The 27317-nt window shown below is 52.2% G+C and overlaps 1 pseudogene across 1 annotated transcript; it reads left to right on the top strand.

Annotated features, from left to right (window-relative positions):
- Positions 1–5717: 5717 nt before the first annotated feature.
- On the top strand, positions 5718–27027 carry LOC309974763 (fatty-acid amide hydrolase 1-like; annotated as a pseudogene). The gene is made up of 12 exons: positions 5718–5741; positions 6072–6167; positions 14941–15058; positions 15320–15469; positions 15788–15931; positions 16506–16649; positions 18841–18964; positions 19943–19989; positions 20308–20407; positions 22041–22151; positions 25374–25519; positions 26899–27027. The product of its transcript is annotated as a fatty-acid amide hydrolase 1-like (transcript).
- Positions 27028–27317: the final 290 nt, after the last annotated feature.

Here is a 27317-nt window from a genome sequence, read left to right as displayed (position 1 = left end):
GGGTGGAAGTGAGCTGTCTCAGCTCAGGCTCAGCTCTGCTCAGTTTGCCAGCTCACCTCTTACTGGACTGCTTTGCCTGGTGGGTGGAGGGTTAGCTCATCTGGATGACTGGAGGGCTTCTTGGGTCCACCAGCACAGCTGCCTCGCTCCTCCCTGGCTCCAGCCCTAACTCGCCCGCTTGCTGTCGGAGATGCTTCTGGCCTGAGCCCTCGGGCAGGGTGGGCCCCTGGCTCCCACCTGACCTCCTTCATGTTCTTTTCAGGGCAAGCTGCTTTCCCAAGGCTCCCTTCTCCACCGAGATTTTCCTGCTTCTCCAGTGGTGCTTTCCCCTCCAAGTCACGTGCCCGGTGGCACCTGTACTTTCTGCCAGTGACATCCCTGCCTCAGTGGGGCAAGTCTCAGGGCAGACATGAGGCCCTACCTTGGGGCTGACTAGAAGGCCCGACCCACATGGATGCCTAGATTGGGGTGACCAGGCAGCTGCTGCACTTTGCCCTGATTTCTCTTAACTGCTCCGTCACTTTGCCTCATATCCTTCCATAAAACCACGTGCCATCTGCCCCAGCTTCCTGCCCCATTTCTCTCTTTGGTTAATGATAGCCTTGTGCTTTCAGACACGAGGCTGCCGTGGGGGCCACCTCTCCTCCATTCCTTCCCTGATTTATTGATGTCACCCTTGGACCCCAGCAGGGCTGTGCCCAGCCCCGTGCTTAGTGGTGCGGAGTTCCGCCAAGCCTGGAACCCATCCCTGAGAGGCTCCTGGGCCTGTGTGTGTGGAGGATGCAAGCACGTTGGCTCTCTTGTGATCAGGGCTGGGGGGAAAGGGTAGACGATGGGGCCAAATGCTGCTGAGGGCGGCGGAGGTGGTCAGCGAGGAAGCGAGTACCCCCTGCGTTCCACCTCCACCTCTACACTGTGGTCCAAGCCACCTGCCTCTCACCTGGACACTAATAACCAAACTGGGCTCCCTGCTTCCTTCCTCACCTGTCCGCCAATCCATTCTCCATACAGCAGCCAGAGTGATCATTTAAAAGTGTATATCAGGGCTTCCCTGGTGGCGCAGTGGTTGAGAGTCCGCCTGCCGATGCAGGGGACATGGGTTCGTGCCCTGGTCCGGGAAGATCCCACATGCTGCAGAGCAGCTAGGCCCATGAGCCATGGCCGCTGAGCCTGCGCGTCCAGAGCCTGTGCACCGCAACTGGAGAGGCCACAACAGTGAGAGGCCTGCGTACCGCAAAAAAAAAAAAAAAAAAAAAAAAGTGTATATCAGATCAATCCACCTCTCTCCTAAAGACCTTGCAATGGCTTCCCAATCAACTGCAAATAAAATCCAGTCTCCTCCTCGAGTCCTGCGAGGCCCCACGTGACGTGGCCCTTGCCCACCCCCCTGCCTCCTCCTGGATGTCTCTTCCTCTCGTTCGTTGTGCGTGCTCCAGCCACACGAGCACCCTTTGGTCTCTCGATCGTCTCAAGCTGGTCCCTGCTCCAGAGCTTCTGTGTTAGCTGTCCCTCTGTTTGGAACACTTGGCGCCAATGTCACCTTCCCTGATCACCCACTTGGCAAACAGTCCCCCTTGACACCTTCTAACATGCCACCCTTTGTACTTTATAGCATTATCACTATCTGGAATCATCCTTTTTTTTTTTTTTTTGTCTCCACTCAGGCAAGCTTCCTGAGAGCTGCACTTTGTCGTGCTCAGCCTGATACTCAGCATGTGGAACAGTGCCTAGAAGGTGCTTAGTTAATTTAGTGAACATTAACTGAGCATCTCCTAGGGACCAGGCACTGTATTGGATGCTGGGACTGCAGTGATGAATGCGGCAGACTGGGGTCTTGTCCTCTCAGAGCTGCATTCTGGAGGATATTCGTTGACTGAAAGGAGGCAGGGAGGCAGGCGGGTGTGATGGTAAAGATGTACGTATTTAATGAATGAAGCGGTAAGGTGACTTTTAATCAGGACAAGGGGGGAAGGACATTCTGAATATGAGCCATCTACCTAATGGGCACTTTATAGTGATCGTGTCATTTTATCCTATTCACCCTGTTGTCGGTGTTTGTGTCCCCATTTTACAGAAAGGTCCCACAGCTAGAAGCAGGGGAGTTAGAATCGATATCTGATTCATTCGATGTCAGAGCCTCTGCCTGGTGTCCCATGATGCTGAGGCCCAGAGGAGTGACAGCATAAGCCAGCCGCCGCCTCTTCCCGTCTGACCAGTCCAGCCGCCTCAATACCCTCTAAGCCACGTGCCTACTTCCTGGTCTCAGCCTTTCCCCTACTCCCCGGTCCACTGCCATAGCTTCTTGCCTGGCCTCCCCTCTTCAGACTGGTCTTCTCCGACTGTCTTTCATATGGCAGATGAGTGACCTTTCTAAAAACAAACCTCATCATGCCTAAAACCTTGTGCTCAGTCCAGACTCCTGGCTCTGACCCACAAGGCCACGCTTCCCCTGGCCATGCAACTGACCACTCTGATTCCTCCCCTTCCTTGGGGCCCTGAGATGGTGCTCAGGGCACTGCACACCTCCCACCTCCAGGCCCTTTGTTCACTGTGCTTGCTCTGCCTGGAATGCTCTTCCTCATGTCTCCGCCTGAAGATCCCCGCCCCCCACATCCCACTATTCCAAGGTAAGGGTGGTCATCCTCTTACAACTGTCAGGCTGTGTTGAAAGGGCTTCTTGGTGCTTCTGTCCATGCTCGAAAGCAGGGGCTGTGTCTTAATAATAGAATCCAATACTGATTAGGTTGTGGAGTTGAAAATCCACTATCTCATTGGAAAAAGTAGGCATTATTACTTCCATTTTATAGATGAGGGAACTGAAGTTCAGAAAGGCGTTGCTGATTTGTCCAAGGACAAAGACTTGAACAGAGAAGAGTTGAATCCACATGCCCGACTCCAGACTTAGTGTACTTTCCTTGTCTGCACAATCATCCCGAGGACAGGCAGTAAACACCCTCTGGGTGCCAGGTTCTGTGCTAAGTGACCACAACACTGGAGACAGAAGCCACGTCCAGGCACTGTGCTCCTCTGCTGGTGTCTGTTTACAGAAGGGTTGTGATATTGGAGTTTAGGACACACAGAGGACCTGCCACTTGTCCCTAAAAAGCACCATCTTTTGGGGTCATCCCAGAGCTCCAGCTTGTTGAGAGCCTTTGGGATCCTGGCTCTGTTGCCCACTCTTTCTGCTCTGCCTCCCAGCTTTGTCCATCCACAGATCTGAGCACTGGACCTCTCCAACCTCATCCATGTCGCCAATAAACAATCAGATCAGAGCCATGGAAAGAGCCGTGGGGTGTGTCACCCCAGACCACCTGCTCAGACAACCTGGGCATAAGAGATTGCCACATAATTAAGTCTCATCAAGTCTTGAGCGTCCCAGCCAGCCTTGGCGAGACCTCCCAGGTTTCCTACACAGAGATTGGGAGTGGTGGCCCTCTGCACCTGAGGCAGATGAAGTCACCTAGGTCAGGGCCGTGTGGGGTTTGCCCTTGCATGTCCGGCACCCAGCATGGCGCCTGGTACTCAGTGGGTACCCAGTGAAGGCTTGTTGAATGGAGGAGTGGGTGATTTGTTATTAGTGAACCCTTCTGGCCCCACCTGTTACTTCCTTCTCATCCTAAACAGGAATGTCCTGGTCAGCCCCTGTCCTCAGCCCTTTTCACATTTACCTTAACTACTGCTCTGACCTTGCTTTGTGCCCATAAGGACAAATAGCTCCCAGTATATATTCAACCTGTGACTCCTCGTCTGCAAGTCCTCATCCATCCAGTTCCCCATCTCTATACCCCCTTCATCTCCATCCATCCAATAAACGTATTGAACTCCTCCCACGGGAATTACTTCAGGGTAACCAATCAGAAATAGTCCCTGCCTGAATGGCGCTTTCATTCTTCTAGCAAACAGACACCAAGTGCACAACCACATAAAAACACTTGTTAGAAGTGCAGTAAAGCAGAAGCACTGCTTTATCAGAGTAAACTAAGTGGTACCTGGTTCATCCTGGGGGTGTGTGTGTGTGTGGTGTGTGTGTGTGTGTGTGTGTGAGGGAATGCTTCCTGAAGGAAGTGACATTTAAGCCAAGAGCTGCATTGTCACAAAAGCCAAGGAGTGAGTGTATTTCAAGAAGGGTGGTGGCAATGGCTTCACATGCTGCTGAATTAACTTCAGGGAGATTGTTGAGATGATTTGGCATAAACCAGACTGGATTGGGTGGAGGAGTGAGTGAAAGATGAGGAAGTAAAGGCAGCAAGTGTAGATAACTTGAGAAACTTGGCTGGGAGCGGAGGAAAGACGTCAGGGTGGTAGCTATGAAGGACGTAGATCTGAGAGAATCTTGGAAAAAATGTTAAATTATTTTTTTAAGATGGGAGAGACTTAAGCGTGTTACATGCTGCTAGAAAGGAGCCATAGAGGTAACAGAGGAGATACATCGAGATAAAGGCGGGAAGGGAGGGTTCGACCTATCTATCATTCCTCCACTTAAGAAATATTACTGAGCAGCTGTCATGTGCCAGGCACTTTGAAAAAGGCTGACAAGGTACTTGCTTTTACGGAACTTATTTTTTTTAGGGAGGAAGGCAAGACATAAATAAATAAGATCATTTCAGCGAATGGTAAGTGTGATGAGGAGATAAAATGGGGTGATGTAATGGAGGGGTGCAATCAGGAAAGGGTGATGTAACAAGGCCCCGGGTGCTGCAGGGGTGGTGCAGCTGCCAGATGGCCTGGGGGAGCTGAGCCGTCAGGGGAAGCCAGGGTTCAGTGAGGGGGGCGGTGTGGGGAAGGGAACGGTGGGGGAAGAGGAGGAAGGACGCGGGGAGTTTGCTGATGAGGAGGGCTAGTTCCAGAGGCCCCTGGGAGACGGTGAAGAGTGTTAGAGGGTGGATGACCTTGGGGTTACTCTGTAGGCTGTGACTCCACATCCAGCCCTGGGTGACCCTGGGTGCTCAGACTCAACATTACGAACCACAGACCTGTCTCCTTCCCACCAAATCTGCTTCTGACTTCCCAGTCTTGAGGGTGCGGCCACCAGTCTCCTGTTCACCGGTGACTGGCAGCCTGAGATGTGACAGACTGCTCCCCTCTCCTCCACTGATACAGACGACTGGGCCCAAACAGACAAGAGTGGAAGGGCTCCCAAATCAAATCCCTCCAGCTCTACCGCTGCACATCTTCCCCGTCTTTCCTGCCCCTCCTCCAGGAGTTTACCTCCATCCCCTCACCCCACCCCACCCCACAGATTCCTTCTCTGCATGCTCTCCCTACTGGTAGGGAGCTCCTAGTCCAATGAGGAAACGGGACATGAGTCTGGAAGGGAAGACCAGTAGACTGGGGAAGCTGGAATCCCAGGGGCAGCAGTGTGGCCTTGCTTTGGGAATCAGGAATGAAAGTCTAGCTGGGCTGGCGGGGGCAGGGGTGAGTGCTATGCCTGCCTGCCTCAGTCCTCACTTCCTTGCATCATGTCCCCTGGGACAGATGCCTTCTGAGCTCTGCCTGCCCCCCCCTCCCAGATGTCCCTTCCTTTCTTCTCTGCCTGAGCCCCAGACACCCGCAGAGTGAGCTGCTAACTCTGGGCGGCCGTGGGCTGTTCAGTCGTTCTCCCTGTGACCTATGAGCCATGTTAAGGGCGTTGGTGATTATCCTTCAAGCCACAGGCAACCCCATCCAGAACTGGTGCGGGTCAGATTAGGGTGCTGGTGGGGTGTCTGATGGGTGGGATGGGGGAGGAGGACGTGAAGGAGGTGCGATCAGAGCCTGGTCACCTGCCCACCTGCAGTCTTGGGCTCCTCTTCAGGCTAGTTTCTGCCAAAGCCCCTTCTTCTGCATGGCCTGAGGAACAGGGGACTTTGTCCAGATAGGGGATAAGTCCAGATGGCAGTAAGAACTGGCTGGGAGGAGGTTGGGTTCTGTCAACACCTGGGACCATGGCTCTTGCCCCGTTGGGGAACAGGCGTGGGAGTGTGCTCTGGCTGTGTAGCTGACAAACACGAAGGCAGCGCTCCTGAGGAAGCAGATGGCGCCTCCGCACGACGCCTGTGGCGGCTTGGCTGTCTTACTCGCTGGTGGTGCAGCAGGCTCCAGCCCTGAGCAATGATCCCAGGGCGCAGAAGCGCGGAGAGGGGGCGCTGCAGCAGATGGCAGCCCTGGCACAACGTCTCCGGCAGCAGGTGAGCGGACATTGACCCCTGAGGTCCCCAGCACTCAGTCCCAGTAGTGGGTCCCACCTCAGGACAGGGCCCCTCCTGTTGCCCCATCTTCTTCAGAAGACAGGGAGCAGCCCCCCACTCAGCTCCCCATCCTGGCTCCTTGTGTCCCTGTCAGTTCCTCCTCCATCTGTGTCCTTTGAGCCCCTTGAAGTCGGGGGCGGTGTATTTTCCCTTTCTCCCAGTGCCCAGCACAGGGCTCAGCAGAATTGTGGGTGTTTACCTGGGCTATTTGTTGAAATAAAATAAACTTATGGAGGTGATTGGAGGTAGGAGGCCAGGGCCCTTTCAGCCCCTGAGCACCCCCAGACCCCACTGGGACAGGACCCTGCTCTACATATTCTGCCTCTCACCCCCCCTCCCCCCGCCAGCACAGGGCTCTGCAAATGTTTGCTGAGCACATGACAGGTGCAAAGCACATGGGGTCACTGGAGATGGGGTCCTCCCAGGAAGCTATGTTTCTTAAAAGGGGGCTTGGACAGCTTGGCTGGGGTTAGTGCAAGGCACTGAGGCAAGTCACTATGGCTGGGCTGGGCCTCGCAGTGAAGCGGCTTAGCTGCGGGTAAGTCAGCAAAGCCTTCCCAGAGCGGCAGAGGGAGCGCGGGAAGGAGAGGCACGGAGACGACTCTGCACCATGCCTGCGGTTTGCCGTGTGGCCTGCAGGATGTGACAGTCCCTTTCTGGGCCTTGGGCTCCCCAACTGCCCCAGGAGGGGTGGGCTGGTGATGTTTTGGGTGATAGTGGCGGACTCCCTCTGGGAGCCCGGGGAGCGGGGGTTGGGGTAGTGCCTGAGGTGCTGTCCCCGTGCTCTGGAGTTCCTGAGTGTCCTCTGCTGTCCCCTGGACGGTGATTGATGGCCCGGGCAGCTTCTCTGCCCGAGCTGCTGCAGTTCCTGAGAATGTGTATTAATATTAATTGGGGCTAATTAGTTGGATAAATCAATCTGCCCCCAGAGAGCAGCTGCCCCTCCCTGGTTGATGAGGAGGAAATCTGGGCTAATGGGGTTGCTGCGGCGAATCCGTGTGATGGAGAAGATTCCTGTGTGCGTGGGGAGGTCGCATCTGTGTGCATTGGTGAGTTTAGGTTCCTTTACTGCAAACACCAGGGTCTGCTTGTGTGTGCCTCCTGCTGGCGTTTTACTGTGTGCTGGATGGGTGTGTGTCTGGCTGTACGCTGCTTGGGTTTGGTTACGGGCCTTGGTGTATGTGCCTGGCTGGGTGTGTACGTGTTACTCATTGGCGTGTATTCATCTAGGTATGTACGGCTGGCTTGGGTCTGCATGTTTGGCTGAGTGTGTACACATGGTGTCGTGTGTCTGATGTGTGAGGAAGTCTGAGTCTGGGTGTGTCTGGGCATCTGGTTGGTGTATGTGTGGGTGTCTGGGATAGGTAGTTATTGGCTGGGTACCTGGAGGGGCTTGTCTGATTGGCTGGAGGAGTGTAAAGGGTTTGGGGTGAGGTTACCCATGGCGTCTCCAGCCTTCCCTCAAGGCCTCTTGGCTCTCAGCACCTTATTCTCTTCCCAACATAGCTACACATGTCTGTCCTGGGCACCTTCCCAATCAGGCCACTCCTCTGCCAGGGTTACCCTCAAGGCCTCAGATGACCTGCTTTCTGACCCAGGCAGGTGGGAGGTTGAAACACAGGTCAAACCCTCACAGGATTCAAACAAATCCAATTCATTGCCATTTAGGAATATTTCACAAAGGATTCCCCTGGGTCTTGCCTCTGCTGGACCCTGGGGACAGATTCATTATACAGATGAATCTAACATCTGACCCAGGCTTGCCTTAAAGAGGCTCCCGGTCTGGGTGGGGTGTGATGGACACAGAGCTGTGCAGACCACGAGGGGAGGCAGCTCAGCTGAGGGTGGAGAAGGCCAGATGCCCAGGGAGCTGTGGGGCTCAGCAGGAGGGGTGATTTCTTCTTCCTGGAGAGGGCTGGTGGGGAAGGCTTCACAGAGAGGTGGTGTTGGAACTAAGCCTTGCAGGACATGTAGGAGTTTTCCAAAATGAGGAAGGAACAGGAAAGGCAGTACCAGAGAGAGAAAAGCCTGAGATAAGACAGTGTTTCTATAGAATACTTAGAAAATAATATTTGTAGGGTCCACTGGCTGAAGGTTGCTGCCTAGGAGGCTCTGGTCACCTCAGGTTGAGGGGTTTTATGACATTAAACATATTTAACAACCACTTTGGAAATATGAATAATAAATCAATCTACTAAAAACTTCAAAATATATTTTCTTTGATTTTCAAACCACACGTGGAGGCAGGACCAGCTGAGCGTGGAGAAGGCCCGACGTACCTGGACCTGTGGGGCTCGGCAGGACGGGGTGATCTCTTCTACACTACTGGGCGGGCCAAAAAGTGCCTTCAGTTTTTTAAGTAAAAATAAAAGCCACATTTTTCATTTTCACCAGGAACTTTATTGAACGACGTATTCACCCTTTTGTTCCACTACCTTCTGCCATTTTTCAGGCAACTTCATAATTCCATCTTCCCAAAACTCTTTATCTTTTTGAGCAAAGAACTGTTCCAGGTGCCTTTTACAGTCTTCCAGGGAATTGAAATTTCTTCCACTAAGAGAATTTTGTGAAGACCAAAATAAATGGAAATCCGAAGGTGCAATGTCTGGTGAATATGGTGGATGAATCAGAACTTCCCAGCCAAGCGGTAACAGTTTTTGCCTGGTCATCAAAGAAACATGTGGTCTTGGGCTTCCCTGGTGGCGCAGTGGTTAAGAATCCGCCGGCCAATGCAGGGGACACGGGTTCGAGCCCTGGTCTGGGAAGATCCCACGTTGCCGTGGAGCAACTAAGCCCGAGCGCCACAACTACTGAGCCTGCGTGCCACAACTCCTGAAGCCCATGTGCCTAGAGCCCATGCTCCGCAGCAAGAGAAGCCACAGTGAGAAGCCCACGCACCGCAACAAAGAGGAGCCCCCACTCACCACAACTAGAGAAAGTCTGCACACAGCAAAGAAGACCCAACGCAGCCAAAGATAAATAAATAAAATAATAAATTTATTTTTTAAAAAAGAAACATGCGGGGCTTCCCTGGTGGCGCAGTGGCTGAGAGTCCGCCTGCCAATGCAGGGGAAACAGGTTCGTGCCCGGTCCAGGAAGATCCCACATGCCATGGAGCGGCTGGGCCCGTGAGCCATGGCCGCTGAGCCTGCGCGTCCGGAGCCTGTGCTCCACAGCGGGAGAGGCCACAACAGTGAGAGGCCCGCGTACCACAAAAAAGGAAAAAAACAAAAAAAAAACAAAAAAAGAAACATGCGGTCTTGCGTTATCCTGATGGAAGATCATGCGTTTTCTGTTGACTAATTCTGGATGTTTTTCGTCGAGTGCTGCTTTCAGTTGGTCTAATTGGGAGCAGTACTTGTTGGAATGAATCGTTTGGTTTTCCGGAAGGAGCTCACAACAGAGGACACCCTTCCAATCCCACCATATACACAACATCACCTTCTTTGGTTGAAGACTGGCCTTTGGTGTGGTTGTCGATGGTTCATTTTGCTTGCCCCATGATCTCTTCTGTTCCACATTATTGTACAGTATACACTTTTCATTGCCCGTCACAATTCGTTATAAAAATGGAACATTTTCATGACGTTTCAGTAGAGACTTGCATGCGGAAATATGGTCAAGAAAGGTTTTTTCGCTTAACTTATGTCAACCCAAACATCAAAGCAATGAACATAACCCAGCTGGTGCAAATGCCTTTCAACGCTTGATTTGGATATTTTGAGTATGTCAGCTATCTCTCACGTGGTATAACGTTGATTGTTCTCAATTATTGTTTTGATTTGATCACTATCAACTTCAACTGGTTTACCCGACTATGGAGCATCGTCCAGCGAGGAATCTCCAGTACTAGACTTCGCAAACCACTTTTGACACGTTCGATCAGTCACAGCACCTTCTCCATACACTGCACAAACCTTTTTGTGCGTTTCAGTTGCGTTTTTACCTCTCTTGAAATAATAAAACATAATATTGCCGAAAATATTGCTTTTTTTCTTCTGTCTTCAATATTAAAATGGCTACACAGGGCTTCCCTGGTGGCGCAGTGGTTGAGAGTCCGCCTGCTGATGCAGGGGACGCGGGTTCGTGCCCCGGTCCGGAAAGATCCCACATGCCGCGGAGCGGCTGGGCCCGTGAGCCATGCCCGCTGAACCTGCGCGTCCAGAGCCTGTGCTCCGCAACGGGAGAGGCCACAATAGTGAGAGGCCCGCGTACCACAAAAAAAAAAAAAAAATGGCTACACAAAAATTCACCAATTTTGGTAAGTCTTTTTTTAAATGCAGGGTGATATGACAGCTGTCACATACAATCTAACAAAATTGTTTCAAATGAAGTTAAAGACAACTAAGTGCTACCAGAGCACTTTTCTTACGGAAAAAATCGAACGAACATTTTGGCCCACCTAGTATATACTAAAATGGCTTAAAAGCAATATAAGTTGAGGCTCAATTCTTTCATCAGATTATTCTAATAATTTCCAAATAATTTGTTGATGTTTAGAAAATTTGTGGGGATTGTCTGATGTGGTTGTCATCTTTTGAAGATGTCCCTATCTTTCAAAGCTCTCTCAATAAACTGAGTCATTAGGTGACTTGCAGTCTCATTAAGTAGAGACTTTCTCTCAACACCAATGCATCCATTCTTCGGCTGAGTCTAGCTCAGCTTCTGCTGAAACAGTAGCACTGACACTCACAATTCCTAGGTCTTCTAATGCCCTCCGAGATTTTATATATTCAAGCATCTCTGTTGTCAACTAAGTCATAAAACTGTTATTAGCATGTCATATAAATTACATCGAACCTGATCTTACAGGCCTTGGGAGAACCTGTGTAACATGGTGGTTAAGAGTGTGGTACTTAAGAGAGTGCTGGGCTGCCTGTGTTCGAATCCTGACTCTGATGCTTACATTTAAAATAATTTCTCTGTGCCTTAACCTCCTCATCTCTACAATGGGGTGATGATTATAATTATAGTACACAAGTAAGTTAATAAATGTTTACAGTGTGTATACAGCAAGCACTCTAAGCAATAGTTCTCATTTTAGCAATAAAACTAATGTCCTTGCTGAGTGGGCTTTTAGTGAGTTTCAGTGAATTTATTCTAATAGATTTGTTCCATTCATCAGCGTTGGTGAAAAGCTTCCTCGGGCCCTTGAAAGCCCCCCACCCCAGCACTGGCAGAGGAGCAGGGCCCCCATTTGTGTCTCCTGGTCTGCTCTCCCCACCTCTCCCCAGCTCCCCGAGAGGCTGCCATTTTCACCAGTGGCCACGCAAGGACAGCTGCAGGGGAACGCTAGCCTCAGGGGTCCAGATGGATGCCGGGCACTTGCCCTCAGGGTGTCACCAGGGTGCCACCTCCCCAGGTAGCTATGTGGGAATCGGGGTTGGCATTCAGTCTTGATGGAGTGCCCGTGGACCGGTGAGTGCTGGGTGGTCCCTGGTGGGGCTGGTGGGGCTCCTCAGGACTGGGGAGAGAAAGGCAAGGGATGAGCACAGGCTGGCCCTCCGTGGCCCCTGAGGGAGTCAGAGGCTGTGCCTAGAGGAGCCCTTTTCTTGCTGGGCTGTGAAGAGAGGATGCAATCCCAGGGGAGGGGCTAGGGCAGCTGGGGTAGTGCAGTGCTCAGGGCAGTGGCTCTTTGCTAAGTGACTCAGAAGGATTTCAGTATCTTTTAGGCACGGAGGGTGCAGCTGTTGAGGTGCATTCTAGCCAAATGCTCGCCCTGTCCAAGGTGATGCATATCCGGGCCCTCCTGAAAGTCCTTGTGTTATCAACTAGGGTTCTTGGCCTTCCCCAATCCATAGAAATCGACTAGAGGCCAGACAAGGAATGCAGGCAAGGCTTTATTGGGGCCCCTGCCGCAGTGGGGGAGCGAGAACAAACAACAGGTTCCCTTGCTTTCTCGCTCCCCGAAGGGGGGCAAGCTTGTTTCTTACATGGGGTGAGGGTAGGGGTGTGTGCAAGGGTCAGGCCAGAGGGGTGGCTTAGGTGTTTTGCCCACCCCTTAGGTGGTGTTGTGTGCAGGGGGCATGCGCAGTGCCCTGCTTTTGCTCCCGACACCCTGCTTTTGCTCCAGGTTCTGCGAAAGTGGCAGTTGGGTTTTTGGTCTCTTTGTATCTTTTGCGTCCAAAATTTGCCCCAACTGTGCATGTATGCAGTCATTTTTAGTCCCATACAGTTTCTTTGTATTTTGTTGCTGGAGGAGAGGTGTGTCCAGGTGCAGGCACTGCAGCACAGCAGCAAAGGGGCCCAGGTCCCAGCAAAGGGGCCCAGGTCCCAGCCTGTCTCACTTGTGGCAAACAGGCTGGGGAGCTCTGAGCTGAGGCACGGAGATGGCAAAATGGCACAGTGAATAGAAAGATTGGGCAGCAGTATACGGGAGGGGAATAGGCAAGAAGAGGCTGGTGAGATGGGCCCACCGGGACCCAGGCAGAGAAAGGGCCTAGGGCAGTGCCTGGCACCCAGGAAGTGCTTCATCAGAAAAGCTCCCCTCCCAAGAGCCATTAGAGGGTAGCGGTGAAGCTACAGATGACTTGGGCTTAAGTGTCCCCACCTTTATGACCTGGGGCAAGAAAGTTAACCTCTGTGTCCCAGTTGCCTTCATTGGTGAAACTGAAATGATAATAAAAGCACCCATTTAAGGGTTTTGGTGAAGATTTAATGCAATAGGACAGGCAGAGTGCTTGACGTGTTGCTGGTGCTGGGTAAGTACTGGGTAACTGCGAATACTGGTGTATCTATGTGTGAACACGTTATATGTTTATGGTGAAAGTCTTTAAACCATCTTGAAGAGAATGGTGTTGCAACTTTATTCTGAGGGCAACTGGGACCTGCAGTCAGATTTGGGTTTTATAAGTTCTGGAAAGGATCACCCAGGCTGTAGTGAAGAGGCTGAGCTGGAGGGGTAGAGTCTAGAGGCAGGGAGGCCAGTGAGGAGGCTGTAAGAAAACTGAGAGACAGAGAAGGTTCTAGACAGGAAGGAGTCCGAGGTGGGAGATTTGAAGGAGGCAGGACCACCTATTGGCATTGTGTGTGGATAAGAGAATGGTCACTGGGGCTGCACAGGCCGGCATGAACCCAGGTTCTTGGGTAAACAGCTCTCTGTGCTTCAGGGTCTTCTGCTGTAAAATGAGAAAATAACATGACCTACCTCCTAGGGTTGTTGTGAGGAGTAATATGAATTATTATATGTAAAATGCTTGGAATGGGGCCTGGCACGTATGAAGGGTTGTAACACATCTATCTTACATGTGATTGTGTTAGCATTTATCAATCCATGGTCAGAACTTGGGTCTGTCACTATTATGACACAGTGTGAGTGTGTTTCGTGTTTGGTAATTGCAATCATTGCTGCTTTTGTTGTGGTCGTCCATTTACAATGCTCGGTGTCTTGTAGAAATAAAATACAGTGTGTGTGTGTGAAAAGAAAAAAAAAAAAGAACTTGGGTCTGAGGATCCAGGGTGATCTTGAGGTTCACTGCATTGGTGACACAAGTAGCATCAGTTGGGAATCTCAGGAAGAACAGGTTTGACAGAAAAATGATGAGTCCTGGATGACTGTGGGTCCGTGAGTAGGTAAATGGGTCTGAGGCCTGGTGGGAAGTGGGCCTGGACTGGAGAAATGGGGAGATCTGGGCACTGTGGGGCCCAAGTGGCCACTGGGGTTGCCCAGGGAAGGTGGACAGGTAAGGAGAGAGGAGGGCCAGAGGAGACTGAGCGGGAATTGCTGGAGAACAGGGGAAAGTCAGGGGAGTTGAGGGCAAGGAGAGTTTCCAGAAGGAAGGTGTCTCAGAGTCAGACGCTGCAGAGGAGAGTAAGGTGAGGATAGGAAGAATCCAAGAAGCCTTGGAGCCCCCAACCTCCCAAGAAAACCCCTTTGTCTCCCCTGCTCCCCTCCAGGACCAAGAAAGCTCCACCCAACCCACACTCCAGCTTGCCAGCGGCAGGGTCTCAGCTGGGACCGTAGAGGGCAAAGGGAGACAGCTTCGCCTTCTTGAGTGCCCGCCGTGTGCTAGGTCCTTGTCACGTCACCCTTGCCCCTGACCGGAGTCCTGAGGGCTGATTCAGGCCTGAGGGCTGATTCAGGCCCTCCCTCACCCCTGAAGGGCTGAGCTTAGAGCAGCTGCGGAGCTTGTCTGTGCTCACCTGCATGGCTGACTCCTCATTGACTTCCGGTCCTTGCCTCTCTGAGGAGACCTAGGCCATGGGAGGGGAGCTGACCAGTGCTGTGGTTAAGGCTGGCTCCCAGCTCTTCTGCCACCCATGCTGGACCTTGCCCTTCCCCAAGGTCAGACCAGCAGGGGTGGGGGGACTGGAGAAGAAGGAAAGGTGGGATGCCGGGCTGAGCCCTGAAGGCAAACCTCGCAGAACTGAGCCTCACTTTCCATAACCCCTGTGTCCCAAGATGTGCCTGTAGAGTCACTCCCACTCCCCTGGTGCCCCTGCTGGATAGCGGTACGAGGAGGGAGGCAGGCCTTCTCTGTGCCGGGCCCTGGGCTGGGCTCTGGGGAGGCAGACACAGAAGAGGACACCTGTGTCCCTGTAGGGCTTTCATGACAACTGGGAGACAGACCAGGAGATGTCTTTAATGCTAAGGTTGAGCACAGGAACATGTGATGAGCACACTGTGTCCACTGGAGTATGTGGACGTGATGTTGAGTGTGTGAGGGGCCCTGAGTGCAGCAGTATGACATCTGCCTGCCCCCCAACTCCACAGGAGCCAGAGCTGGACCCCAAGCCCATTCTTGGAGCTGCCCCAGGAGAAGTTGGCCCAGAAGCTGCGGGCTGACAAGCTGAGTCTGGAGAGCGTCCTCTGCAGCTACCTTGGGGGTGGGGTGGGGGGGGAAGGTTGGGGTCAGGGCCCAACCCCGGGGCTCTGGGTGGAGTGGGGGATGTCACCCGTCATTGTTCTGCTTAGAGGAGTTGCGGGACAGGTGTGACCCTGTGGCGCTGCAGCCAGCTTGGGAGATGACTCGTGCCACAGTCATCTGTCACTTCTGCTCTGAGTCAGGGTGGGCAGAGGGGATGGGGTGACTCAGTGCCCTGTGCCTGGCCACCCCCTGAGCCCCCCTCTGGTCTCCCTCAGAGCTGCTCAGGCACTGAAAGTGCACCAGGAGGTGAACTGCCTGACAGATGTCCTGGGGGAATGTGAGGAACAACGGCAGGCATTGAAGAAGGTGAAGAAGAGAGAGCGAGGCCTTCTCTGCGGGGTCCCCACCAGCCTCAAGGCTACCTATGACTGCGTGGTGAGCCCTGGGGGTACACGTGCATGTATACACATGAGCATCTGAGTGTGTGACATTGGGCAAGTTACTGAATCGAGGCTGTACAGTTAGAAAGTGGCCAACTGGGAAACCGAACCAGCGGTCGGGCTCCCAAACCCCATCTCTTAACCACCGTGCTGTGCTCTTCTGCCATCTGTGAATCCTTCTAAGCGTGCAGCACTTGAGTCTCAGAGGGCAAGAGAATGCATGTGAGTGTGAGTGGAGTGGGGATGAGAGTCTATCCGCTGGCTGATTCCACTCTGACCCCCAGGGGCTGGAGCTCATGTCACTTCCCTGCAGGGCCATGACTTGACATGTGGCCTGGCCCCGTTCCTGGAGAAGCCGGTGGCCATGGATGGGGTCATTGTGAAAGGGCTCAAGGCCGGGTAGCTATTCCCTTCGTTAAGACCAACATCCCCCAGACTGCTCAGTTCTCTGCAACAGGCAGGCCGGGGCCGGGGCTGGGCCCAGGACGAAGAGGCAGCTGAGAGTCCAGACTCAGGGCTGAGGGTGAGGTGAGGGCCGGTCACACAGACCTTGGGACCGAGGTTCTTGGGCAAGTCTTCTCTGCCCTCTGAGCCTCAACTTCCTCATCTGACAACGTGTGGGTGGACTCCATGCTCCCTAAGGGCCCTCAGGTCCCAAGGTTCTGGAAAGTTACATCTCTGTTTCTATTCCAGCTTCTCTCTAATTGTTCTTATTCTCTATTCTCCTCCCCCCCACCCCGCACCCCACTCAGCTGTTGGTGTATCTATTTCTACCTGTTTTTGGAACCTGTTCCCAGTTCTGATAGCAGAGCTGTGGGCTCCTTGATCCTTATTTGAGGAGTCGTGCTTGGTGACTCTTGCAGCAGCAGCCCCTCACCTCAGCTGAAGGGACACTAGGAGGTTTCCAGCACCGCAGGTGGAGCTCACCAGCCCTGGGGGTGACTCTGAGGGAGGCCGGCCTCTCTGTGGGCGGGCCAGTCTTCTCCAGTTAAACCTTCCCCTCCCAGCCCCTTTTCTTCTGCTTCCCTCAGCTTTGATTGCAGAGATTCAACCCTTTGAACTTAAGACACCTGGGGGCTCCTCAGGGGGTGAGGGAGCGCTCCTGGCAGGAGGGAGTTCCATCCTGGGCATGGGTACCAACACTGGTGGCAGTGTCTGCCTTCCAGCCAGCTTTAGTGTTGTCTGTGGCCAGCTTTAGTGGTGTCTGTGGCCAGCTTTAGTGGTGTCTGTGGCCTCCCAACCACAGGATACTGCCTCAGGCACTCGGTGGTGGGTTCCTCCAGCCCAGCCTGGAGGAACTAGGGGTCTGGTCCGCACATCAACTCTCATTAGCTCAGTACTAGGGGAAGTGGGTCAAGGTAGGAGGGCTTCAAATAACTCCTGCCTCAGCCACAGCTAAACACACCATGTTTGGTATGGGTGGCAGTGGAATAGACTGTCCACTCATTCATTACTTCATTAATTCATTCATCTGTATATGCATCCATCTACCTACCCTTCCCCTTACTCATACATTAACCCATCCATTTATCCATCTATAACAATTCCCCATCCATTCATCCACCCATGCAGTCATCATCCCAGTCTCTATCCATCAAGCAATTTCACCATTCATCTGCCATTTAATTTATTGGACAGACACTGTACTAGGTACTTGGGATGCATCAGTGAACAAAATGGACAAACATCCCAGCCCTTGAAGAACTTACACACATCCTTCCTTCCACTCGTTCATTCATTCATCCATTCACCCATTTATCTCTCCATCCATCCACTCAACTGGTCATCAATCAATCCATATTTGCCTCCATTCATCCATCCACCCACCTCTCCATACGTATTTCCATTAATCTTTCCATCTATCTTGCATTCATCCGTACATCTATCCACCCCTCCACCTATCTTTCAACCCCACTCTGAGTACCTACATTGTGTGGGCCCTGTAATGGGGACACAGAACACTCTCAGACCTAGTCCCTGGCCCTATTGTGCTCTTAGACATCCGAATGGCTTAGTCAGCAAGTGATCGAGGCTCTAAGAGAGGGTCAAATCTTGTGGGAACTTACAGGGTGAAGCTGACATTTTCTTCAACAGAGATTTATTAAAAGCCTAGATTTTAAACTTTCAGAGGCAAGTCAAAGGCAGGGAAGGCTTCCTGGAGGAGGCAGTGTTTGAGCTTGGATTTTTAAAATTAATTAATTAATTTATTTTTGGCTGCATTGGATCTTCGTTGCTGCACACGAGCTTTCCCCAGCTGCGGCGAGCGTGGGCCATTCTTTGTTGCTGGGCGCAGGCTCCTCATTGCAGTGGCCTCTCCCGTTGCAGAGCACAGGCCCTAGGCGCATGGGCTTCAGTAGTTGTGACGCATGGGCTTCAGTAGTTGTGGCACATGGGCTCAGTAGCTGTGGCTCATGGACTCCAGAGCACAGGCTCAGCAGCTGTGGCGCACGGGCTTAGTTGCTCCGCAGCACGTGGGATCCTCCTGGACCAGGGATCGAACCTGTGTCCCCTGCACTGGCAGGCGGATTCTTAACCCCTGAGCCACCAGGGAAGTCCCTTGAGCTTGGTTTTGAAGGATGGACATGCAGTGGCATCTAGAAGGCTGTAATTCTGTAAGCAGCCTATTTTGCTTGGAGCGATATGGGTGTGTGGAAAGGCTAGAAGGGGAAATTATGGAAGGAGTTGATAGTTTAGAGCCTTGAAGGGCAGTCGAAGAGCTCAGATTTATGCTGTGGGCAGTAGAAAGTCATGGAAGGGTTTGAAATAGCTCCCATTCTTGTGTGCTGGGTCCCGGGGGAGTGCACTGGCTGGGTGCTCAAGCCTCTTTGGCACCCAAGTCCTTCCCTTCAGGTGCTGAGCTGGGCTCTGGGTGGGTGGGGTTTTGCAGCTACTCCGGAGTTGCCTCTGCTGTCGAGGGGAGGAAATCAGGTGAGGTCTTGGCCTCATCTGAAGGCCTCATTGAATGGCCACATCCATTCAAAGACAAACCCGCCTGCCTTTCTCCAAGGACATTTCACTTGTCCTGTATCTCAGACAGACTGGCCCCACTGGTGATCAAGGAATCTGGGAGAAGGTTCTGCGTGGCTCCCTAGTCCAGTGACTCTTGCCCCACTGAGAGGTGCTTTAACCTCTCCTAGCAGTCTCTTCATGTTCTGCCCCAGATGAGGGTCTCCTTTCAGGCACTAGAGTCGCTTTAGCCAGTCTGCCGACTCCACCCGTCCTCAACCCCTGACCCAGGTTGGCCCCAGGGCCTCTTCCTTTTGCCCTGATCATGGCCCTGGGTCCCACCCTCCGAGGCCAGGCAGTGGGGGTCCCCAGAGCAGAAAGGATGCGGTGTGTCTGCCTCCCTCTGCCCCCTCTGTGCAGTGACCACAGCGGCTGGCCCCACGGCCTGGGACGTGAAGAGCCTGGTGCTGTGCCTGCGAGCGCTGCTGATTGAAGACGTGCACCCGCTGCACCCCACCGTGCCCCCCTGCCCTTCAGGGAGGAGGTGAGCCAGGTGGGGGTCAGGCCTGGAGGGCTCCCTCCCCCCGCCCCTCATTCCTCATTGGGGGGTCTGCTGTCTGACCATCCCCTGTGAAGCCCTCCTTTCTCAGCCCAGGGTGCAGTGAGCAGGAAGCCCACACGCTCGGTCAGTCAGTTGGATGCCCGCTGCTTTGGCTTCTCTGCCGCCCTGAGCTGTAGAAGATATCACCCCCAGAGAGGGAGGGACTCCAGCATCATATACCCAACACACACAGAGCGTACTCAGCAAGTGTGGTTTAGAGAGCCTGGTATCGAGTGAAGCGGGGCCTTTAGGCCTCTAGGTAACCCTGGCCAAGTCACGTCTCTTCTCTAGGCCTCAGTCTCCACATGGGTATAATGAAGAGGTTGGACCAGAAGACTGATGGGGTGGAGGTGGGAGCAGGGTGGGCCCCACCCTGTGAGGAAGGCATCCCCCTTCGGTGGTGGGGACTCTGGGGCTCACGCCTACGATTCCCATAGCCGGGGTTTCTGTTGCCTCCGTTTGGCTGTAAGGAGTGCTCTGTCCTCGAAATCCCTCCTCCCCGACCTCCCACGCCCCGGCAGCTCCTCCCTGCCCTGCCTCCCCTTTGAGAATTGCCCGGCCAGTCTCTTCACCCCCGTGAGCCTCAGGTTTCTAACACACCGGGTGGCTGTGCAGTTTAAATGAGCTCACAGTAAAGCACTTGGCAAGGGGCTGGGTCACAGCTAAATAGGCAGCTCGAATTCTGTCTCATCTCTGTGTGGGCTGAGGGAGTGAGCATGGCACGAGGCTTCTCACGCCCTGCTGCGGGGCTGAGGTGGATGGAGGTGAGGGGTGAGGTGGTACCCTCTCTCTAAATCCTGAGGGATACAGAGAGAACACAGGGCAGAGCAGGACGAGCTCCAGGCCCTGACTCGGCCTCTGTCTCCCCAGGTCATCCCCTTCGCTCTCCGCCGTGCCGTGTATGCCTTCTTACATCTGTAGGGCGGGGGTCCTTTTGCTGAGGGAGGGGCCACTCTTCTGGAGAAGCTGTATGTCTGCTGGGACTCAGATATGGGGCATGGTGGAAATGGGGAGGGGGCTGGTGGCAACTTGAGCCCTAGGAGAGGAGCTGCGGGCCTGGGCTGGTGGGATGCCTCTGGCTAATTGTGTGACCTTATGCAGCGAGTCGCCCACTCAGGCCCCGTCTTCAGAATGCACACATTCCAGGGGTGGTGCTGGTGAGAGCAGAGTGTTTCTTTGGGTCTGACCTCCCTCCGTGGCTTATCTACCGAGGGGAAGCTGGGTGGTGGGAGCCAGCCGGTGGCTGAAGGCTGTAACTGACCAGCTCTGTGTCTGTGGTTCCTCAGTAAGGGGGACATTGTGGACCCCAACATGAAGGACATGGTCAGCCAGCTCCGCCTGCCAGACCCACTCAACTGTTTCTTGGCCTGGATCCTGAAGTACACAGTGAGTGTGGACCCAGAGCGGGAGGGACTCGGGGGGGAAAAGGGCCCAGAGAGGACAGGGGCTCAGAAAGGGGAGGGGCTCCCAGGGGGTGAGGTCGGGTCAGAGAGGAAGAGGAGGCCCAGATAATGTGGTGGTTCAGAGAAGGGCTCAACAGGAGAGGAACTGAAAGAGGGGGGATGGGGCCAAAAGACAGGAGTGCTCTCAGAGAGGGGAGGGGCTTCAGAGAGGCTCAGTGATGGGGAGTGTCAGTGAGAGGGAAGGGGATTTAGAGCGGGTGGGACTTAGAGAGGTCCCAGGGCTTGGTGTCGTGGTCAGGGGCTTAGGGACAAGCAGAGCAGAGTTGCTCTTCCTGGACCCCTGTCCCGGGCAGGCTGGTGTTGCCCTGTGGTTTCTGAAGTCGGTCTCCCCATCTCTCCCCTCCTCTGGGAGCCCCGGACTGGAGAGAATTTGGAAGAGATTCATGGAGTGGGGTGAGTAGTCGAGTCTCCTCAGGTCCAGCTCACGAGGGTTTCCCATGGGAACTGGATGAGGGTCACGTGGCTGCGGGGAGCTTGTCTGCTGGGGACAGGGCTGTTTAGACTTTGGGATCTAATTAGCGTTTTAGAGTCATGCCTGACATGGGGTTAGATTTAGACTTTTGGGTGTGGCTGGGACCGGGGCTGGGGTTAGATTTGGAGTTGAGCTCTGAGTGCGTGCTAGAATTGGGTTAAGCTGGGATAAAGGTTGGGCCTGAGTTGAGGTTAGGTTTGAGTTTGGGTTGGGGTTAAGGTTGGAACTGTGGTGGGGATGTGGCTGGTTTGGGCTTGGCCTTGCTGTTGGGCTTGGCCTGGTGTGCTTGGAGTTGAGGTGCTGTTTGGAATCGGGGCTGGAGCAGCCTGAGGGCTGACCTGGGGCCTCGCAGTTTAGGGGAGGGGACCTGTGATTTTTGAGGGGGACTGTGGGTCCCTTTGGCTGGTGATGGTGGTAGGGCTCTGATCAGGGGATGTGTACTCTTGGGAACATTGGACAGGCAAGGTGTCTTGGCCAGGGGACAAGATACAGGGTGATTCCCTGTAGCGGCTGCCAGCTGATATGCAGCCGGCATTGAGGCCAGACCCTGCCTCCTGGCTGTCATGTCCCCATTTGTATGAAAAGGAGTCCTCCCGTGCTGACCTTTGGACTTCTCAGTCTTCCCCATTCCCCAAGGACACCCAAGGAACTGTGAGAGCAGCACACAGCAGTGGAGGCGATGTATGCCTGGGGAGACCTTGAGGGACCGCTGGAACAGGGGCAGCAGACACCTGAGTGATGACAGGAGTAGCCCAACAGGAGGTAGATCTCTGCCTTGGCCGACAGGGCATGCCCAGCTGCACCAGGATGGTGACCTAGGAGGTTAATGTAGTCTGCCTCCCTGGGGCCAGGTTGATGCATTGTCCCCAAATCACTGTAGCTTCAGACTCCCCTTCCCATCCCTTCGCCTTGGCCCCTGGGAAGACCCTGACATCCCCCCGTCCTGCCCCCATCTCAGTCTGCATCTCACAGCCTGGGGATTCTTCCTGGTGTTTAAGCTGACTCGGCCTGGCAACACCTGACCTTGTCCTGAAAACACTGACCTCTGCCAGTCTTACCCTCCTGCCCACCACTATCCCTGCAGGCATATCAGCAAGAGTTCATAGCCAAGTGGATGTCCCTGGACCTGGACGTGCCACTGGCATCAGCTCTGGAGACCCTGCCTTCTATATCGGCTATCCTGCCATGGCATCAAGTGAGAGGGCACTGAGTCTTGGCGGGGGTGGGGTGGGTGAGACTAGGAGTCCAGGACCTTTGAGTCCTGCCACAGCCTCTGTGGCCTTGACCTCTGATGCTATTCACTATTTTTAAATGTTTTCTTAAGTTGAGAAAAAATTCAGATTACATAAATTCACCATTTAAAGCGTATAACTCAGTGGGTTTTAGTATATTCAGAATGTCATGCAACCACCACCACTATCTAGTTCCAGAACATTTTCATCGTCCTGAAAAGAAACCCTGTACCTGTTAGCACTCACTCCCAATTTCCATTCACTTTTTTTTTCTGTTTTCTTTTGGCCACGTCCTGCAGCTTGTGGGGTCTTAGTTCCCGGACCAGGGATCAAACCCGTGGCTTCTGCAGTGGAAGCGTGGAGTCCTAACCACTGGACCACCAGGAAATTCCCTCCATTCACTTTTTTTTTTTCTCCATTCACTTTTTAAATGAACTTTATTGGAGTATAATTTACATGCAATAAAATCCACCAATTTTGAGTAACTTGATGAATTTTAACAAATGTATATATACATGTATAAAAACCACCATAATCAAAATATAGACTATTTCCATCATCCTCCAAATTTCCCTCACGTCCTGTTGCAATTCACCCCACCCCTACCTCCAGCAACCACTGGTCTGCCTTCTGTCACTACGGTTTTGCCTCTTCTAGGACTTCATATAAATGGAATCATGAGGTATGAGGCTTGGGGATCTGACTTCTTTCTCTTAGCATATCCATTCACTCTTTTTTTTAAAAAAAATTACATTTAAAATATTTATATATTTAGGCTGTGCTGGGTCTTAGTTGCAGCACGTGGGTGGGATCTTCCTTGCAGCATGCGGGATCTTTAGTTGCGGCATGCGGGATCTTTAGTTGTGGCATGCAGGATCTTTTAGTTGCAGCATGCAGACTTCTTAGTTGCGGCATGCATGTGGGATCTAGTTCCCCGACCAGGGATCGAACCCGGGCCCCCTGCATTGGGAACGCAGAGTCTCACCCACTGGACCACCAGGGAAATCCTCAAATGTTACGCTTTTATTTTTATTTATTTTTTGGCCCCATGGCATTTGGGATCTTAGTTTCCTGACCAGGGATTGAACCCACGCCCCTTGCAGTGGAAGCGCAGAGTCTTAACCACTGGACTGTCAGGGAAGTCCTCCCCATTCACTCTTAACATGCTTTCTGCTGCCTCACTTACAAAGGTGGCCTCAGCCCAGGCCACCTGCAAATGCAAGCCTCAGCACAGGGCAGCAACCCATCCCCAGCGCAGGTGCAGGTCTCAGAGGTGATACCATGCAGAATGCAAACCCACCTCAAGCCTGGAGTCCTCTCCTCTGGGTTCCCCCACGTGGCTGCCCAAAGGCACACTCCACATCTGGCTCTGCTCTAGTGCCCTCTGTCCACCTCACTGCTGCTTTGATGCTCACTCCCTGCACACAGGTGACTGCTCGGAGGAGCTGCCTTTTCAACTCAGGATTACACTGCGCACTCCAGCCCTCCTGGAGCCCCATCTACTTGAGGGCATGGCTGAATCCTCTGCTGCCCACTAGCTGTGTACCTGTGTACCTGTCTGCCACCTCGGTTTCCCATTTGTACATGCGGGATAGTAATCCGCATCTCACAGGGTGGAGAGGAGTCAAGGACTCAGCAACACAGAGAGGGGAGCACAGTGCCTGGCACTTGAGTAAGGCTTTGCAGAGCGGATTCTTTTTTTAAACATTTTTATTGGAGTACAGTTGATTTCAATGTTGTGTTAGTTTCAGGTGTACAGCAAAGTGAATCAGTTATATATATATATTATAATAATCAGTTATATATATATCCACTCTTAGATTCTTTTCCCATATAGGCTATTACAGAGTATTGAATAGAGTTCTCTGTGCTATACAGCAGGTTCTTATTAGTTATCTATTTTATATATAGTAGTGTGTATATGTCAATCCCAATCTCCCAGTTTATCCCTGCCCCCCCAACCCCTGGTGACCATAAGTTTGTTTTCTACATTTGTGACTGTACTTCTGTTTTGTAGATAAGTTCATTTGTATCCTTTTTTTTTTTAAGATTCCACATATAAATGATATCATATGATGTCTTTCTGTATCTGACTTACCTCACTCAGTATGAAAGTCTCTAGGTCCATCCATGTTGCTACAAATGGCATTATTTCATTCTTTTTATGGCTGAGTAATATTCCATTGTGTATATGTACCACATCTTCTTTATCCATTCCCCTGTTTTTTTTTTTTTTTTAAAATTTTATTTATTTATTTATTTTTGGCTGTTTTGGGTCTTCGTTGCTGCACGCAGGCTTTCTCTAGTTGCGGCGAGTGGGGGCTACTCTTTGTTGCAGTGCACGGGCTTCTCATTACAGTGGCTTCCCTCATTGTGGAGCACAGGCTCTAGGCACGTGGGCTTCAGTAGTTGTGGCACGTGGGCTCAGTAGTTGTGGCTCACGGGCTCTAGAGCACAGGCTCAGTAGTTGTGGCACACGAGCTTAGTTGCTCCGCGGCATGTGGGATCTTCCCGGGCCAGGGATTGAACCTGTGTCCCCTGCATTGGCAGGCGGATTCTCAATCACTGCGCCACCGGGGAAGCCCCATTCCCCTGTTGATGGACACTTAGGTTGCTTCCATGTCCTGGCTATTGTAAATAGTGCTGCAATGAACAATGGGGTGCATGTATCTTTTTGAATTATGGTTTTCTCAGGGTATATGCCCAGTAGTGGGATTGCTGGGTCGCACGGTAGTTCTATTTTTAGTATTTTAAGGAACCTCCATACTGTTCTCCACAGTGGCTGTATCAATTTACAGTCCCACCAGCAGTGCAGGAGGGTTCCCTTTTCTCCACACCCTCTCCAGCATTTACTGTTTGTAGATTTTCTGATGATGGCTCTTCGGACTGGTGTGAGGTGCTACCTCATTGTAGTTTTGATTTGCATTTCTCTAATAATTAGTGATGTTGGGCATCTTTTCATGTGCATTTTGGCCACGTGTGCAGAGAGGATTCTGATTTTCTCCTTCCCTCCACTGTGGGGAGCAGGAGATAGCGGTCAGGCCGACCCCCTGCACTGAACTGGCTATTACAAGCAGAGGGCTGCAGTTCCAAGAAGGACCCTGAGGGAGTGCTCACCCGCATTCTTTCCCACTGAGTCTTTTCTGAGCAGATAATTTTCTGGGCTTACCTGGATCTTCCTACAGGTAGATCTTCCTACTTGGCCCTGTACAACATCCTGAATTTCCCTGCCGGTGTGGTGCCCGTCACCACCGTGATGCTACAGGATGAGGAGGAACTGGCCTTCTACAGGGGCTACTACAGAGATCGTTCCGAAAAAGATTTCCAGGAGGTCAGTTTTCCTCTCTGCCTCTCTCCCTGTTGGGGTGGGGCCGTTCATTCCTGGTGTTCACCCTTTATGACTTCCGATGCAGTTTCACCCCATCCCTGACACACTATTTGACCTCCAAGTCAACCTCTGTCCTTGTCAGGGGAGAATACTTTGCAAAAGCAGTGGTTTCCTTAACACTTCTGTAGGGAAAGTCGATCCCAGAGGCAGGGTAGGCGGAGCAGGGCGAAGGTCCCTGGTTAGGAGCTTACTCTGTAACTGAACTGGACACTGACCCTCTCTGGGCCTCAGTTTCTTCCCCAGGGAAACGGGATTTAAAACATCTACCTTGCAGGATTGTGCTAAAGTTTAAATGGAAAAAGAGTGAAGCAATTAACATAATGCCTTGTATGTAGGAAGTGTTCAATAAATGCTACTATTACTAATTCAGAGAGGGCTTCACAAAGGAAATATTTCCATGGACCTATTTAATTCATGGTCTAAAATAACAACCCTGACTTGGGTGAGAGAGAGGAAGAGAGAGAGGGAAAGAGAGAGACTGGCTCTGAAAAGTATGCATGTGTCTGAGTCAGACATTAAGTAACTTATTTTTTCTGGAAATTGATTTTAGTGCTAGAGTTACCCAGTGGAACTGCTGACCTGAATTCTGAGAAGATAACAATAATGATACTATCTAATGTGTTTTGAGCTCTTACTCTGTTCCAAGAGCTGTTTAAAAGTGCTGTATATATATTAAATCATTAAATCCCATAACTGTCCTGTGAGGTTTTGCAAATGAGGAAATGGAAGCACAGACAAGTTAAGGGACTTGACCAAAGCCACACACCCAGCTGAAGTGAAGGAGCCAGGACTTGAAGCCATGTGACCTGGCTCCAGAGACAAAGGCAAATAAGGGCTTATATGATATTGTCATAAAGCAATGAAAACATGTTTGAATGCCTACGACTATGCTTGGATTTCATGGCAGGGACTCAGGCTCAGCCCCTATGTTCCTGGGCCTGTGTTTGGGGTCAAGGCGCCCCTTTCATTGCAGAAGTGTAATGAGACTCTGGGTCAGGGATTTGCACATTCTTCTTTCCTTTGCTGAGAACACTGGGGTGGATACTCGGTTTTATATTTCATCCTTATAGTCAGCTCTCTACACAGGGAGCAAGTTTTATATCTTAACCCTGGAGAATTGTAGCCAAAGCAGAACTGTTTTCCCAGGTTTTGCTGAGAGCTGAGGAAGCCTGGAAATCTAAGATCCGGGACATCTCTACCTTAATATAGACTGGGGGTGAGATATTTGGATTAATGCACACCTGAAGGTGGTGAGGAAGGCTGGACAAGGGGTCTGTGAGCAGGAAGCAGGCTCTGAGTACACAGACCCTCTCTCTATGCAGGTGGTGAGAGGATCTGTGGGGCTTTCGGCGGCTGTGCAGGGCACCGCTTTGCCATGAGAAGAGGAACTGTGTCTCCGGTTCATGAAGGAGGTGGAGGCCTTGGTCAAGAAGCACAGGGAATCCAAGTGACAAGACACTCCTTCTCCTGGAGGCCTTTCTACATCCTCACTTAAGTCTGCTCTCGATGTTCCTTCCTACTCATGAATACCAGATCTGCCTCATTTCTCCTCCTCCTGGAAGCCCACCAGAGTTTTTCTTTGTTATCCCTCTGCGTGTCTGCTCAATACAGACGCCCCAGATTATCCCAAGATAGGGAGAAGGATGAAGTGCTTAATAAACATTTTGACTGGCCAGCCTCGTGATCTCTGGTCTAGGTGGGGAGGTGGGGCTGTAGCCTCTGGGTTGTCTTCTGCCTCCAG

The sequence above is a fragment of the Leucopleurus acutus genome (assembly GCF_964270905.1).
Source record: "Leucopleurus acutus genome assembly, chromosome: 2".
NCBI classification, from domain to species: domain Eukaryota; kingdom Metazoa; phylum Chordata; class Mammalia; order Artiodactyla; family Delphinidae; genus Leucopleurus; species Leucopleurus acutus.
This window is presented reverse-complemented; position numbering and strand designations above follow the sequence as displayed.